This window comes from Peromyscus maniculatus, chromosome 2 (genome assembly GCF_049852395.1).
Source record: "Peromyscus maniculatus bairdii isolate BWxNUB_F1_BW_parent chromosome 2, HU_Pman_BW_mat_3.1, whole genome shotgun sequence".
NCBI classification, from domain to species: Eukaryota; Metazoa; Chordata; class Mammalia; order Rodentia; family Cricetidae; genus Peromyscus; species Peromyscus maniculatus.
In genome coordinates this window covers 12,414,047-12,432,124 of record NC_134853.1, presented here as the reverse complement: position 1 = coordinate 12,432,124, position 18,078 = coordinate 12,414,047, and the positions used below count along the sequence as shown (strand labels likewise).

The following is an 18,078-nucleotide window of genomic DNA, read 5'->3' as shown; positions in this document are numbered from 1 at the left end:
AAAGTATAAGGTTGTTATTAACAGACATTAACTTTATTTCCCTTGTTGCACACTTGGTGTTTGAAAACATTTACTTAGGCTCATGAGATGGCTCAGAGCAGTGGTTCTCAACCTGTGGGTCACACCCCTTGGGGGTCACATATTGGGTATCCTGTGTTATCAGATATTTACATTATAATTCATAATAGTACAAATTGCAGTTGTGAAGTAGCAATGAAATGATTTCATGATTGGGGTCATCATAATGTAAGGAATGGCATTGAATGGTCTCAACATTAGGAAGGTTGGGAACAGTTGGCTTAGAGGGTAAAGACACTAATCACTAAACCAGACAAAAAAGAGTCTGACCCCCAAGTCTCACATGGTAAGATAACCTACTCCACACACATGCCATGGCACGTTCTTTTCTAAAATAATAAATGTAACAAACTTAAAAATTATTAATATTCAACAATAGACTATATTCTATTTACTTCAAAATTGTTTGTTCAAGGTTCACTTGTAGCAAAATTATGTGATGACAAAACCCATATCTATATCACTTGATTGCATCACAAACAAACATAATTATCATTTTATTGTAAAATAGTAGCAGTAGATATAACAGCATTCTGAAATATACTCTCACATACTATTTTGTCCATAGGTCTAGTGTTACTCTAAATATCCAAGGCTGCTATTTTGCAGATATTTTAAATATAATTAAAGAGTTTGCTCTTGTTGTTTTTGTAGAATATCAACTCTTCAGGAGTCCACAAGAGACTTAAGTCTTTCCAGAGTTTTGAGCCACTCAAAATCTTGGGTGATCAGACAATATTCCATTCTTATAGAAAATTCCACACTGAATGGATGATGGTCAGCTTAGACATTTCTGGAGGAGATACAATGGGATTTCTGTCAGGTTAGGATTTCTTGCTCCAAATGCTGTCTTCAAGTGGAGGGTATGAGTGGGAGTCTGAGCTTCTGAACTGGAGAATGGAGCAGGTTTGGAGGGAAGTGTTTCTCATGCATAAAGATTTCTGCTCTCAACATCTAACTGAATATTCACAGAGGTTGTAAACAATACTTGAGGTCCCATGTTTAGGGAACTCCCACGCAGATGGATCTGAGAATCAACTCAGAAGGAAGGGCTCCAACTAGCAACACTCAGTATGTGAGCCAGGCTGGTTAAAAAAAAAAAAGGCCTATATTCCATAACCTCACCAGCCTTGAAGGGTGTTCTGTGAAAGACATGAAGAGTTTTCAGAGTGTATGCACTCTCCTATGGGTACGGGGTTCAGAAAGACAGTCACTTCTCTTGATGATCTTGCATGTCACTGATGTCTCAAGGTATTAAAGCTAAGCAAGCAGAAAACCATTAGAGGGCCTTGTTGGAAAACTATGTTAATGGAAAGTTGTGGATGTGGCAGTCCAAACAAATGGGCACAAGGAAAGATGCACAGTTGCTATTGATGAATTCTAATAGATGTTAACTTGTTAGTGAGGCCAACAATGCTGCTTATATTTGCCTTACATTTTCCAAACTTATTTTTACCACATAACTTATTTTTTAAATAAAGAGTAATCACAAGAGAAACCTAATACATTAGAAGATTACAGTACAAAGTAATACAAGTACCACACACTAAGTATTAATCATATACTAGGAACTAACTGAAGGATACAGAGAAATAAGAGGAATCAGATCTCTTTCATTTATTTGCATGTATTATTTACTGTCAAGGACAGTAGATATTTCACGTAATAATAATAAACATGTATTAAGTATTGACTTCTCACTATAGGACAGGTACTGTGGAAATATTCCTCAGTCTTTATAGGATTCAGAATTTACATTCTCCATATGAAGTATATGTAATTATCATTCCCACATTATGCTTGAAAAAGTGAGACTGTGAGAATTTAAATGACCATAGTCTGCATATAGACAACTTGATTTTATTTCATCAGGAAATGACACCATGTTTACATCCAATCAGAATACAGACATTAAATTCAATCCTCTCATTTTTAAAAACTGAAAAGTAAGGTTCTTCTTTCCATTGCTGGAAAGGTTGTCACAAAAGGAGACATTAATGGTGGTCATGTAGGTAATACTACACATTCTGCTTGACTTGCTAGAAGCTGTATTATAGGGAAGTTTTCAGGTCTCAGACACATACTTGAGAGGGCTGTTATTACTCAGTCTGTATAAAAGCAAACTAAATAAGATTTGTTACTATCTGAAATAAATGGACTATATTCAAGGTATACATTACCTGAGCATGTCAAAGTTATTGGACGTTTTTTCAAATGTTGGTTTCTAATACAAAGATCATGACAATCTGTTCTATTGGATTAGGTGTTGCTTTTAGAAATAATGGTTTCCTCTGTTCATTCACATCCATTTTGAAAAATATGAAATTACTCTGGAACTTTTCTCTCATTTATGATCATGATGGGAAATTCATTCTGGGGTTGCTGAGCATCTTGAAAGTACAGTGGGTGATTTCAATTTCAAATTCTCTCTGGTGACTGCATTGTAACTACTCAAATAAATAATAAAATGTATTAGGTTCCATTTTTTATTTTATAGTAAACATTATTTGGATATATATATATAATATGTGTTTGTGTTAAGTTTACTTATTTCTATTAGTCACTTAACTAATTTGTATTTTTGAATTGTGGTTTCTCTAAATAGTCCATGTTCCCCTCACACTCAGTAGTTATCTGAGGCTGGCTTTGAACTTGTGATCCTTCCTGCTTCTCCTCCTCAGTGTTAGCTTCAGCTGCCTGTGGTCTGATGCCCAGGATAATGGTTTAAAGTGGGAGAGAATTTTGCATTACTAAAAACAATAAATATATTCTTAATTTCTCTTCATTTCTGCAAACAGAATCTGTTTCTAAGAAGATGTGGTTTCGTAATGGAGAGCTACATAATATGACCAAATTTGGGGCACACAGCAGCGTTCCACAGTTATCGCTCTTCATTTCCTGGATGTAATACATCAGAGGAAAATTCTGCAGTCCATCCTCATCGAGGGTTGATGTGATACAATGCAAGTCTTGCTTTGGTTATAAATGAAGATTAATAAAAGATAACACTGGGATGCTGTGTTCAGATAGGTTATATCTGAAACTCCAGTTTCTTAAACTGTGGGTGGCAGCCTTATTTGGGGTTTCATAACTCAAAGCGGGAGTCACAAAAATGTTCTCAAAAGTAAATGTTTCTAAATGCACAATGACAAGAAAATGAATGCAAAATAAGACGTAAAAAAAAATCCTAGCTTTCTGGAAGTGCTCACCCACATTGCATTTTGTAAATTTATTGTGCCTTTAACTCTCAACAAATAATGTGCACTTACACTGCGCCTGTTGTCACACTGCCTACTCCTATGAGGACTGAACACCATAGCTCGGATTGCTGAGTTATTGCACTGTTTCATTGTACATACGATGTTTTCTGCTTTCCCAGAAATATGGTGGTTTAATTATGGAAAACAAAGATCATTATTATTTTTCTGCCATCATTTCTTAGCCTGTATCAAATTAATATACCTTGCATTATCTGTGTTGGAATGTTTGATTTGAGGCTGCTCTTTGAGTTACTGACTTGAGTTTCATTAAAAAAAAAAAACTGTTGAAGAGAATTTCATTTTTTGATTAGGACAGTCCTTCCAATAATTTCTGAGGTGGTCCTGAACATACTTCTGCCATTTCATGTTTATTCAGAGTGGTGTTCTCTACATTAAAGACTGTTGAGCAACTCTGATAAAAAAAAAAATCTGCATCCTAGAGTACCACATACACAGCCAAGGTAACTTTATGCATAAATACATAAGCACATCATCTTATTAATGTATACATTTGCTTTCATTTTAAATAAATCATCAAATTACATAGATGCCAAAAAATTCTTTTTAGAAAATTCTTGGTGATTTATTGTCTGTAAATGTTTTGTGTGTATGCCTATTTTATATACCTTCATAAGCAACATTGTGTAAATGTTTGTTGGGTGAATAGGGGTCGCAAGAACAAAGTTTAAGCAGCCCTGCACTAGATCAAGGTGACACATTCCACTCTCTGTGTAGAGCTTTCTTTTATAAGCGTGTGTCATAGAAGTCCTCTCAAGTGTCATTATTGGTTGTGCTGGCTTTTATGTCTTGTTTTCTTTTGGGAGGCCTGTGTTTCCTCAGGGATGGCGCAGTTTTCTGAGGTTCTTAAGAGTATAATGGAATTGCAGCCTTGCAAAGGCCCCCATTGTCACTAGATTGCTTTACTGTTTGATGATTCTTTCTTCCTCCTCTTCATGTTGTCTAGTGCCCACATTCTGGTTCTTTCACGCACTATGCAAATAAAAGTAGTAAATGTAATTTCTATTCTTACTGGAGACCATGCACAAATAGGCTGACTAACCCTGAGAATTTGTTTACAATCATGTCCGGCCTAATGATGACCTATGCAGCCCAGTGACCATCATTCACTTACTCATTTTGGCATTGATTTTTCTTATGCCTTTTTTTCACGGCATTTAAAAAGCTCTCACAGTTTATAGAGGAGGAATGCTGCACAATCACAGAGATACTTTGATTCCCAGATTCATTATATTGTCAAAAAGAAATCGAGTTGTCAGTATACAAAAAGCCACACCTACTTTTAACTGAAACCATTGGCTTCATGTAAATGCTATAGTGAAACCTTTTTCATGGAAATCCATTTTTAAATGTTTATGTACCTTAAGCAAAGGTTAGCAATGTTCTGTATCAAGAATATGATTTTCCCCAAACAACTTTTCTATAAAAGCTAAATTCTCAGTGAGGAAAGCATAAAATAAACATAATGTCAAGATTTCACCTTAAGACTGGAAATAATGTGTAAGATTTGAGAAAAGTACATTTGTCTACAATTGAGGTTGTTTTGAGATAAACCTATTTGTAACAAAGATCAAAATTATTTATTCATATCTTCGATATCATCCAGCCAAATGCTACTTAATGTCTTCTAATGTCTATTTCATTTTCACTCAAGTAGAGGCAGATATGCTTTCCCCTCCAAAAAAACCATGGTAACCCAATTTTCCTCTGTCTCTGCTCAGCACTTCCCCATTTTTGTGAGCTGTGATTCTTCATATTTTTAGTTTAGTTTTATGAAAACTTCCAGAAATGGCATTTTAAAAATTATACTGCCCACTTAACTTCACCTCCACCAATTGTAAAAAAATTGCAAAGTGAACACTATGGAAAAACTAAAAGCACAGTGATCACTAGATTTGGCTCTGTAAACATTAGTAATATGTGTAAAAACATCAGAGCATTTATTACATCTCCGCTGCAATATATTTTTTCCTGTCTCTGAAAATAGGCTTTATATAGTCCCATTTTTAATTTCTTAGTTGATGGAGATTGCATAATACTTTAAAAGACATTCTTATTTGAATTATTATTGCTCTAAAGTTATTTCTGAAGTCTGTCTTCCATTCTCTTTTATTCAACTGCAGATTTTGGACTGTCTTAAAAATTAAAATTTCTTATAAGTTGTCTCATATATCATTGTAGTTGATCTCAAGATTTCATCTTTCCTAAGTGCATAATTTAAATTTACAGACAACCAAGATTTCCTTTAACTCTTCCTCTTTGAAAGAATGATATGGAGGCTCTCACTTAAATATTACATCTTTGGTGTCTAAAACACTCATCAAAATGACCATGCCCTGAGTAGAGCTGTTGATTTTCCTCTTTTAATCCAATCCCAAAATAGAAAGGTGAACATTGTCCATCCATTAACCCTCCCTTTTCCTCAGCCGTATCACATATTTAATCTTGTATAAATCCTAGAGTTTGTAAATCTGAAATGTAATCTGAATCCATCAATACATTTTACCCTGGTGACAGCACTCTTATTCCTTGCCTGCCTTTCCTATCCCTTTCCTTCCTTCCCACACTGCTTCTAAGTTATTTTTCACAAAGCAGCCTGAGTGTTCTTTTGAACATGGAGTCAGATCATGTCACTACCCATGTGAACTCTCACAGGGCTTTCTGATTCCACCTAAAATAAAATCCAAATTACCTGGTTTATGAAGTCTGGCTGTCATTGCAATCTCGTGTGATGTCCATTCACATTCTCCCCAGCCACCCTGGCACCCCGCTAGCACTGGACAGTGTTATAGCGCAGACATAGGGTTTTCCCTTTTCAATGAAGAATGAGCATTTTGACATCAAGTTCTTTTAACTTCCCCTCCCTTGTGTCCAATTCTCTACATTTCACAGGGCTAGATTTTCCTTCTTTGAGTCATAGCTTGAATGACCATTATTTTGGGTCTTTCCCAAAATACTAAACCAAAAGGTGACCTTTCTTTGAATATATAAATCATTCTTTATAATGCCCATTCAAACATACAACTAACTTATGCAATTTAGCAATTTCTTGTTTATTAGTATGCTCTTAACAGAGTATCAGCTTCAACACAGTCATTGGCCATTTCTCTAAGGATTGTTGCTTACCTTTAGTGAGAAGAGATTCTTAGAAACCAAGATATGGATGCTAAATAGGCACACCCTGTAGGGAGCTACTGCTCCTTTCCCTCAATCTACCCACACACATCTCTTTACATGTCATACATTTAAATTTCTCTCTGCTGTTATTAAAAACTGTGACCTATAAGCTTGATGTGGTGGCTTACACTGATCATTCAGCACCTGGGATGTGGGGAAAGGAGGATTAGGAGCTCAAGGCCATCCTTAACTACAGAAGACCCAATCTCAAAACAGAACAAACAAACCAAAACACAGCAAAGACAATGGTTCATATTCTTTCAGAAATATATCACAGAGAGTGAAGAAATATTCTGTGTTAAAGGAAACAATGAAAATTTGTGTCTCAAGACAAAGTGTCATTCAGACAAAGATTTTTGGTTGGGAAAAAGGTAGAATTATTATCTGTAGTGTGATAGATATGTAGTTTCAATATAGGCAGAGCTGACTCACACTGACTGTGGATTGTGGTTTAGGTAAGAACATCGAATAGATGTCAGTGTCTTCCCTATGATAGTTGTGCTGAGGTTTCTCTCTTGAGGGTTTTCTTCTCAGGAACCTAAGTCTTTGGAATAAAATGTCCTCATTATCTGTATCTACCCTATAGTGCATCTCTCTCACACACTAACCAACTCTTGCTTATCACTGAAAGAAAGAGAATAAATCATTACCAAACAGAACAAGCTACAAATAACTGAGTAACACTAAAAAGATACGGCTGCTATATGCTCTACATCTTTCTCATTTTATACACAAAGTACAAAACTTAACACAAAGTCTTTAAAATAGGCATCTTTCTCTCCATGGTCTTCCCTTGCACAGTGAACATGTAAGCTGCATTTTTTTTTTCTTTTTTCAAGTAAAAAGTAAGTAACTTCAAGAAATAGCAAATGGTCTCTGTCCATGTTACCCTGATACAGAAGCTGAGCAGGGTTGCCTTGGTTGGTACTTGGGAGACACAACCTTGTGTACCGTGTGCAGAGGCAGACATTTTGCAAAGCACTGATGGTATCAATGTTCCTTTCCCTTTCATAAATTTTATAACTACATTATCTCATCACTATTAGTCCACTAGGTGCAAAGCTGCACAGTAGAAAATTATGGCTTAGGATATTTTTTTCCATCCTAAACGAGTTATATTTGCCTCAAGCAAGTTTCAAGATGATTGTAGTCAAGTGAGTTAGCAAATTCTTAAGCTATCATCATTCTTGCCCAACCATTTTCTGTTATCTTGTCTCCAATTACTTCATCCATATGATTGCAAAGCTAAGATTTCTATGGACTATCTGTATCGAAGGATCAGGGCATGGAATGATAAACCTCTTAACATAAACTTAATTCTGATTCTTTCCCCAGATTAAAGTATCTTAGCAACCTGTGAAGTGTGCTATCTGCTGATCCTGTGCTTCTGAGCCCTTTGGTGACCCCTTGAACTGACCTTATACCTGTGTGTTTTCCTTTTGTTGGCTTTGTTGGTCAGGGTTACATAAAATGAGATGAGCAAACATATAGTGGTGTGATGACACATACTTAAGTGTGCTTGGCCTTTAACAGCAAAATTGGCTGATTATAAACTTATAGACCGATTTCTTTATTCCTGTGCTTTGTCTCCTGGGAATTCCAGGGCTTGCTTGGCTACATGGCGGGTGGAGCTGAGCAATATGAGTTTGCTTTTAGCTAGATGAGGTTTAAGATGAAAGAAGAGCCAAAGGGGTCTTGGCCAGTGACACAAAGGCTCTGGTTTCCTTGACATGACCATTGTTTCTGTTGCTTTCAGGATGGATGACTAATCTAAAGACAACATCAGACAATTAGAAAAAAAGATAAAAATCAAAGCACCACTCTCCATCCAATCGAGAAATAAACTTTTACCCGTTTCAAACCCTTTCTTTACTTTGGTTTTGTGTGATGGGCTACTGCATCTCAGTCTCTTTGCTTGAATCCTCATCTTCTTCTTGACTAAATGGGCTGCTGCAGGTTCAGTCCTTAAAACTATGCTTTTTCATTGATTCACTGGAGCTGAATGTCTTCCTATGGCCAGAAATATTATCTATTTTTATTATGGTTGTTTATTATTATCATGCTGTGGGCATGCTAATACACTACAGCTTGACAATGGAGGTCAAAAGGCAGCTCCAGGCCAGCGGTTCTCCCTTTCACCTCAGGCTCTGAAGATCAAACTCAGGTCCTCAAGCTTTCACAGCCAGGCTTTTTACTCACTGCCCATCTGGCTGGTCCTCATCTATCCTTTCAACATTCCTTTTTCTTCTTCTGTAGTCTAGACCACTGCATACTTGGATTCAAGACTCTATTCAGAGACACTGTAGTCTCCAGACAGAGATATATAACCATCACTCAAACCTTCAAACGTTCAAAAGTTTAACTCTTAAAAATCTGTGATTTCATCCAGAGAGACCCAGCTTCAGTAAAGGGCTTCTCTATTCTTCCCATCACTATGGAATAATTTTGGACTATTCTTTCTCTTCAGCACAGCTGTTCCAAATCATTGACTGGGAGGGATCACATGCCTTCCCATGACTTGAAATATCATCTATTCTTGAAATATTTTCAAAATAAAGTAAAATAAAAAACCTTCCAATTTTCATCATCATCATCATTATCACTCTAGTCTAAATACAAGATATCTCATCAGAATTACAGTTATGCCCTCCTGTATTCACACAAGAATCCATGTTTCAAGCTCAGGAGTGAAGAGTTGAAACTACAGATAGTACTGGAACCATATAACTAAATATTTTTTCATTTCACAGACAGGAAACTTTTTTTTAAAAAAATTATGAATAAAGGCAAATTCAGCATGAGATCCCCCCCTTTCCTTATTCAGCTCAGACTTCTCATGTTTTCACAGAATGGAAGGACTTTACAACTTTACCTCTAATGGTACAAAATGATCACCCCACTGCTCAGGCTTTGGTGCCATCATGAAGACCTTGAAGACAAGTGGTGCCATATGATTCCAGTGGATGTGAACTCTGAGATGGTTTCTACCTGACTAACTTATGGACAAGGTGCATCTTTGGTCTAGGTATACTTGACAAAGAAGAGTCACTCTGGTGCCCAGAATTTAAAGCATGAACTGTTTATCAATAAAATTTCCATCTAATATATTTGAGATTGTGGTTACATGCAGTAACAAAACTAAGGCACTCAAAGCTGCCAGTAAAAGGGGGTTATTTTATGGCAATAGCTATGTATTTATTGCCTCCATGCCACTCCATTCTTTTCAATTCACATTGCAAGTCCAGTTGCCTTTGTATTTTTATTGTTTGGAAATTTCATACATGTACAAAATATGTTTTGATCAAATCCAGGAAGCCCATTCCCTCCCCTCAAATTCCTCTTCCGTCACAGATCAGTCCTTTCCCCTCCCAACTTCATTTGCTTTTAAAAATAAACAACTAATTGCATTCACTTAGTGTTGCCTGCATGTGCACTGGTTTAGGACCATCTGTGGAGCATGGCTAGCCTCTGGAGGGCTGTATCCCTGAAGAAAACAGATTCCTCCTCTCCTAGTGGGCATCAATTGCCAATAGCTACTCAGTTAGCAAGGGACATCATGAACCTTGCTGAAGATCTTGCCTGGTTTGAGATTGTGCAGGTCTTGTGGATGCAATCACAACTGTTTTGAGTTCATGTGTGCCCAGTCATGTCCCACAAATACTGTTTCCATGAAGACATGTATTATCTTTGGTCATTTCAGCCCTCCCACCCCTCTTCCATAGAAATCCTTGTGCCTTCGAGGGACTAGGTGTGTTAGATGTTCTTTTAGAGTTGAGCACTGCACATTCTCTTATTCACATTGGGTTAACTAGCTGGGTCTCTGCACTAATTGCCATCTACTGCAACCATCCTTTAAAACTACAGTTTAAATCATGCAATTCCTCTGCTCTACCTCCTCAATGGCTGGTTATGTCTCCTGCTTGAAACACCTACCCAGCACTGGTCCTCATCCCTTTATACATCTTCTTCCACATTCACTGCTCTGTCAGACACTCCATTTGCTGGTTATTAGACAAATGAAACAGAATTTGATCAGAGCACTTTAGAATTTACAGTTTCTCAGCCTTCACTGGACTCTGCTTCTTTGGCTTATGGACAGATAGCAGCTTTCCAGAACATCCCACCAGGAACTCTTATCTAAAGCGGCTGTCCAGTTCCTGGTCACCACGCACTCCATTTCCTGTCAATCCTTTGTTCTTGGCACTCATCCTGCAATTTTCTTGTTCATCATGTCCCTGACAGTACCTAGGGCAGCAATGCCATCGGTACTTCCCTCTGTGTGAAGGACAGTTTCAGGTGTCCTTCACATGATTAAAAACTACTTGTTGAATAAAATAATTGTATATCACTATGTGACCGAACAGTAATAAAACTTTGAGGTGTTCATACACTAGAATTCATAATTTAAATAAGTTCTGAGATTATTGAAGACACTGTGTGAGTTACATATTTTTGTTATAATTTTATAAAGTTTATAAACTTTAAGCTTATCTGTAAAATGAACTCCATGATATTTTCCATTCTACAGTGGGTCCATATGAGTGTGAATTCACATTTAGGAACAATCTGCTTCAGCTCTTCTATGACAATTCGGGAATGAGAAAGGATCTGTGCTCTGCCAACTTCCGTATCTTATCTTATTCTGGAAAAATGCTGATGAACACAAACTTGGAAGGTTTATTATTAGAAAACATTACATTCACTTTGTCTTTTTAATGTTATTATCAATAACCTGTATAAAAATTGAAAACATGTAAAAATTCATGGATGAAAACAATATGGGAAGAAGTGCTAATTCACCTGCTTGTGACAACCACATGGAGAAATATTGATGGGCTGTAACACAGACCAAGATGGCATGTTGCACGCAAAGGAACTGATCTGCTTGCTCTTTGCATAGCGTATTTGTTATTTTTACCTCTGTTGCTACATTTAAGTCTCAAAGCATCAGCAAACATCTAGGCCCTGCTATACTCTTATGTAAATATTGTAACCAAGTCTGAAAGAAGTTAAGAAGCTTTCTGAAGGGGACAGAGCTAAGATAATTTGTGTTGATGCAAATTAGAAATGGTTAAGTTTGAAATTTATACTCATCATCATATGGTTAAGACATTCTTATAAAAGTAAGAAAAATACTAAGTACCACAAGGTTAAAAATGGAAGTTTAGTAACAACAAAAACTGTTGACAGTATCATTGGGCCATTTAATGTGGATGAGAAAGACCTAGTATCCTGTGGATGACCAAGAGCATCAATATATACCACCAGAAAGAGGGGCCTACGGAGATGGAAGTGCTGACCAGGATCTTAGCTAGGCACTTCAGAGGATCTCTCCTTTCTGCTGGGTATGCATGTCATAGTTAAATGTTACAGATGAACATATCACTGACTCCCATGAAAGAAACAAGAATAACTAAACTCTGCTTGGCTCATGGTTGTGTGACTCAGGAGAGAAGACTTAGATCAGGCTGTCTGTCATTCAAACTTCAGAAGTTTGATGTGGTTCCAAATATAAGGGTGCCCAAAGGTTCAAGTGACATTTTCCGGGTTAAGATGTGCTTATAGAAAGTTACTAAGTTCTTTGTCACAGGGAGAGTTCAAGTGGGAAAGAAAGCCAAGGGTCCTGTGCAGAGAAGCTTGGAGGAATTCCAGAATCAAAGGAGAGATTGAAGTGGATAACCCCTGAGTCTCTTCTGACACTTACATTTCAATCTTTGTTTACAAAAGTCTGCAAGTCAGCAACTACCCATATAAGGACTTAGGGTCAGCAATCCAGCAGGTATGCCATGTTGTTTATAATTATCAATATTTATTAGTTGAAGTCTCAGCTGTGTACCCTTCTCCCCAAGAGCAGGAGACAGTAAAGCAGGACTCGAATTCTTTACCTTTGTACATTTGAGACAGCACATGTAGTATGATGTGGAAGTTGGGTCTAGGAGAGAAAATTTTTTATTCCCTGTATTTCATGATGTCCCTTTCTGCTAAACTTTTCTTAAAACACACAAATGAGCAATCAAAAAGTACTCCCACTGACTGTAGTGAATTTAGTGACATTTAAGGAAATTTACACAGGGAGGACAGAAAGGAGGGGTAATATTACAGCAAAGTCTTCAACTGGATGCAGATGTATTTGACTTTGGATCCAAGCTGACACATGAATAAAGAGCAGGACCAAAATTTGGTATCTGGAAGACTTACTATTAGAAAAGGGCACTTGCATTTTAAACCATAAAACTACCTAGGGCAGATCTACTAACATGACCCAAGGCTATTAAAATCCACCAATCCTAAGAGAATTTTGAAATTGGGTATTTTATTTCTTAGTGTGAGATAATTACATTTATCTTTATCATTGACTTTATCAGAGATTAAAATTGATTTTGTGTCATTTAATTTTTCCCTTAAGAAAGAAATTAATATCATCTTAATAAAACAAAAGATGTGTGTGTGTGTGTGTGTGTGTGTGTGTGTGTGTGTGTGTGCGTGCGCGTGCGCGCGCACGCAAGCACATGGGTTTGGATTTGATGCACATGCGTGTGCATGTACATAGGGTTCCCTGGGATCCCAAAAAATAGTGCTAGATACCCCAGAGCTATAGTTAAGGCAGTTGGAAGGCATCTAATGTAGATGATACAAGTCAAACTCCTTCCAGTCCCTTCTGCAAGCATCAATCATAACTTGTGAGCCAACTCTCTAGCCTAGGAAAAACTTGCAAAAAGAAAATTTAAAACAAAAAACAATGACAGAATAAATAAAATAGGAAAAGTAGACATTCGATAAAATTCAAAACTTATACTAGATAGACCAAAAAAGAAAAATGAACAAAAAAAAAAAAAAAGCAAAACCAAACAAAAACAAAGCCCAACAACGAGAACGTCCTCTGACGTATTTCAGGAAGGAAAATGATAGAAAATTAGTTAAAAGACAGTAAGAACTTGGAAGGGAAAATATCACTGATAACATTTAGATAAAAATAAGACTAGTTAAAGCAATCTGATAGAAAATTCCTCAGGGAGCCATGCGTGACCAACTATCAACATTGACTATAAAGCCCAAATAATGAAAGTCACGCATTCTGGCATAAATAGCAGACTAAACTGGAGAAAGTTTAAGCAACCCTAGTTTTTAAAAAGAAAGGTATTTCCTAGAGGAAAAAGGTAAAATTGCTAAAAATTGCTCAATAACAGGGAAAGAACGCTGCTGCAGCAGGAGCCGGCACACCTGGAAAACTTGACACTAGGCTAACACGAACCATTAAGTCATCTCCAGATGAATTTAGTCCTTTGTGGAAAGTGAACTGACTGAAAACATGAGATCTGAAGCAGTTTGCAAACACTGCCTTGGTTTTCCTCTACCAGATCTCTCCTGGTCACCTCCGAGCCTGTGTTCTGATTAATGGGTAAGAATCTCCAGAGACCAACTCTTTGATAACCCCTCCCCAAGTATATGTACAGTGTCATTTCCAGCATTCATCTTGAGAATTTCCTACATGGGTAATACGTTTTGATCAAAGCCATCCTTATTCCCTCACCCACAGCTTGTCTGTTATCCCCCAACTACTTTCCCCTCCAAATTTAATGCGCTTTGGTATTTTAAGTCACTGAGTCCACTTAATGTATGAGTTTAGGCTCATCTACTGGAGTTTGGGAAGTCTCTCAGATAATGCTTTCCAAAAGAAAACTGACTGTCCCTCTCACACCAGCTATCAGCTGCCAATACCTCCTCAACTACGGGTGGACTTCAGAGTACCCCTAACCTTTCTTCTGAGATATTGTTTGGCTTGAACTTCTACAAGTCTTTCACTTGTCATAAATGTTCCATGTTCATATGTGCTACTGTAATGGTCATTCAGCACACATGAGTTGGAGTCGTAGGACATGGAGAAATCAAGGTAGATCTGTGGTGATATATTGTGTACCCTAATAAACTTGCTTGGAGATTGGAGGACAGAGCCAGCCACTAGATTAGACATAGAGGTCAGGCAGTGGTGTGGTGGCTCACATCCTTAATCCTATCACTCTGGAAGCAGAGCTCTGTCTGGATCTCTGTGAGTTCAAGGCCACACTGGGAACGGATCCGGGCATGGTGGAACACACCTTTCATTCCAGCACTTGAGATCTCATGCCTTTACTTGAGAAGCACACACCACGCCTTTAATCCTAGGAAGTAATGTGGCAGGACACAGAAACGTATATAAGGTGTGAGGAAACAGGAACTCATGCTCTTAAGGTTGAGGATTTTACAGAGGTAAGAATGTGGCTGGCTCCCAGGCAGTAGGACCAGTACCTGTCCCTGGTCATGAGCTGGCTTTTTGGAGCCTAGTGCCTATGGTGAGACACTTTGTGCAGTCTTGGTGCAGGAAGGAGAGGCTTGGACCTGCCTCAACTGAATGTACCTAACTCTGCTGACTCCCGTGGAAGACCTTGCCTTGGGGGAGGTGGGAATGGGGGGTGGGTTGTGGGGGAGGGCTGGGGGGTGGGAAGAGGCAGGATGGGGGAATCTGTGTTTGATGTGTGGAGTGAATAGAGGATCTCTTAATAAGAGAGAGAGAGAGAGAGAGAGAGAGAGAGAGAGAGAGAGAGAGAGAGAGGAAGAGAGAGAAGAAAGAGAGAGAGAGAGAGAGAGAGAGAGAGAGAGAGAGAGAGAAGAGAGAGAAGAAAGAGAGAGAGAGAGAGAGAGAGAGAGAGAGAGAGAGAGAGAGAGAGAGAGAGAGAGAGAGAGAGAGAGAGAAAGAAAGAAAGAGAGACAAGAAAGGAATGAGACTGTGGAATGACTCATCCCTAACAGGCTTGAGGGCCAGCTGGCCCAACCAAGTAAAAAAGATACTTTCTGAGAGCCAACCTGGGTCTGCCTAAGGGCCTTATCAACAGCAGCTGAAACATGATCTGGAGATGACCTGGACCAATGAGAGGCAGCTACGTCACATCAGCAGATGCATATTCATCAGACCTTCCCTCAGGGACAGTGGAGGGTATATAAGGCTTGCCTCTTCTTGAATAAACTAAGCTTGTTGTTTTGGCCTTCTCCCAGAGTCTGCATGGTTTGACTCTGCGCCTACTTGGCCCCCTCCCCCAAAGGGAACAACAGCACAGGACCCTGCTACATGAGACCAGCAAATAGATTACCGAATAGATAATGAAAAACAAACAAACAAAAAAGAATGTGCCTGGCTTGTTCTGTTTTTCTGATCTTTCAGCTTCTACCCCAATATCTGGCTCTGAGATTTTTATTAATAAGACCTTTTAAGATTTGTGATACATAGATCCATCTGGAAGCTTCTCTTTACTGGCCAGCTTTCATGCTAGAGTGTGCTATGTATACTAGCAGATGAGGAAATTAATCATAAATCTTACTCAGGTGTTTACCCTGCATGCTACAGTAATGACAAGCCTGCCAAAATACATGAACGGGTGCAATAGTGCTGTGAATGTTACAGGACTAACAAACCAGTTTCTGGTTATATTTAAGGCCCACTTTGCAATATGCAACTCATGCCTGACACTGTTATTGGGATCAAGAACTTGTGGCTAGAGAGATCATAGGTACCAGGGAGAATCTACTACTATTATTCTGATAAAGAGATGCGCTACTGAACAGACCCCTAATGACTTACCATTATACCATAGACTACTTACTGCGTCTCTCAACCGTCACCAGAGAAGCTTCATTCTGCAATATGTAGAGATTGAGACATGGACACCAACTGATCCATATGCAGAGATTAAGAGTTTACAGAATTTTTAGCCCCAAATGGCTCATCTATAACATCCCATCCTTACACAGCCCACAGATTATTGTGAAAGAAGGAGCAGAGAGAATGGAAGATCCAAAGATGGTGGGCGTATACCCCTTGATTTTGGGGGATAGGGTCTCTCACTGCTTTGTAGCTCCATGATTAGCGTGGATTGGCTGTGCATCAAGCCTTAGGAATCTGCCTGTCTCTGAGTCCCCTAAACTGAGCTAACATGTGTGCACCTTTTAGAGGTTGGATTCAGGCCCTCGTGCTTACATGGCAAAGTTTTTACCAACTGAGGTATCATCTCATATCCCTAATTTTTAATATTTACTTGTGTTAAATTGGTCAGATTTCCATTACTATAGTGAAATACCTGAGGTAATCAGCTTAAAAAGCAGAGAATTTTATTTTGCTTACAGTTTCGAAATGTGGATTTGGGTTTATAGTGTCATAGTACATCATGGAGAACGAAAGACGCCTACCACCTAATGGCACTCAGAAGGGCCGGGAGGTGGGAAGTGGCAGTCGTCCTATTTTCTAGAAGAAAGTACCCAAATGTTTTAACTTCCTTCAATACATCCCTCCTCCTAAAGATTCCACCATTTCCAACAATACGCTGGGCTGGCAACCACGCTTTCTACACTTGGGATTTTCAGAGACTAAGATGCAGTTCAGGGTACCTGTGATGGTTAGTGTTGTCAAGTTAACAGGTTCTAGAACCACAGGGGAGATGGGCCTCTGCATGTCCTGAACTGAATAAACTTGACTGTGTTAAAGGCAGTAGGAAGACCTGCCCACTATGGATCTTGGGAGTTGCTCTTGGGAAAATTCCCAAGAGTTCCCATCTTACCTTGCTTGCATTTCATTTTATTTCTGTTGCTGTGATAAAATACTCTGACAATAAGCAACTCAGAGGAGAAAAAATTTTTCTTGCCTTCTAACTGCAAGTTATAGTCCATTATAACAGAGGAACAAGGCAGCAGGAATTTAAAACATCTAGCCACATCATATTCACAGTTAAGGGCAAAGAGAAACACATTCACTTATGCTTAGTACTCAATATACTTTCTTTGCTCTTATATAGTCCAGGTCACCTAACTGGAGAATGGTGCATCCCACTTTCAGCCTTGACATTTTCACATCAATTAAGGCAATGAAGACAATCCTCAACAGCCCACAAGCCAACATGATCTAGACAAATGTGTCATTGAGACTCTCTTCCCAGGTGATTCTGTGTTGTGTCAAGTCAACAGTTCAAATTATTCATCAAATTAAGCTTAGTGGCGAGCTTTAGTGCTTACTTCTCTAACCTCTCAGTCGTGTTTGACATGATGATTATGCTTCATTAGGAGTCCATTGTATAATTTCTTTATTTTACCTGGGTCCATAAATGGGAATAAAGCCTATAGTGTAAGGAGTCATGCAGTTGTACCTTAAAGTCTTTTAGTTTCTGGGCAGAATTCCCCAAATAGAGATTTACTCACAAAGGTTATCTCATGAAGACTATGTTCCTGTTTTTTTTTATTATCCCACATTTTAAGGAAACAAGTTTAAAAAATTATTTATTTATTTAAAATGTATTATATCCTTTCCCTTGCCATCTCCTCCCTCCATGTCCCTCATTGCCCCATTCCATCTCAAATAGATGGACTCTTTTTCTTTAATTACCATTGTTGTGTACACACATACACATACACACACACACACACACACAATCTGCTAAATCCATTTAGTGTTGCTTTTATGTATATTGTTTGGAGCTGACCACTTGATATTGGATAACCATTTAGGGGTTCATCCCTGGGGAAG

General features: G+C 38.3%; 1 long non-coding RNA gene across 1 annotated transcript in view; it reads left to right on the top strand.

The window, feature by feature from the left end:
• The window catches only part of LOC121827137 (uncharacterized), an 80,953-nt gene extending 71,696 nt beyond the window's left edge, over positions 1 to 9,257 (top strand). Inside the window, exon 4 of the long non-coding RNA XR_006069231.2 lies at positions 2,877 to 9,257. This is a non-coding gene — a long non-coding RNA (uncharacterized LOC121827137). The remainder of the gene's footprint in view (positions 1 to 2,876) is intronic.
• The last annotated feature ends 8,821 nt before the right edge of the window (positions 9,258 to 18,078 follow it).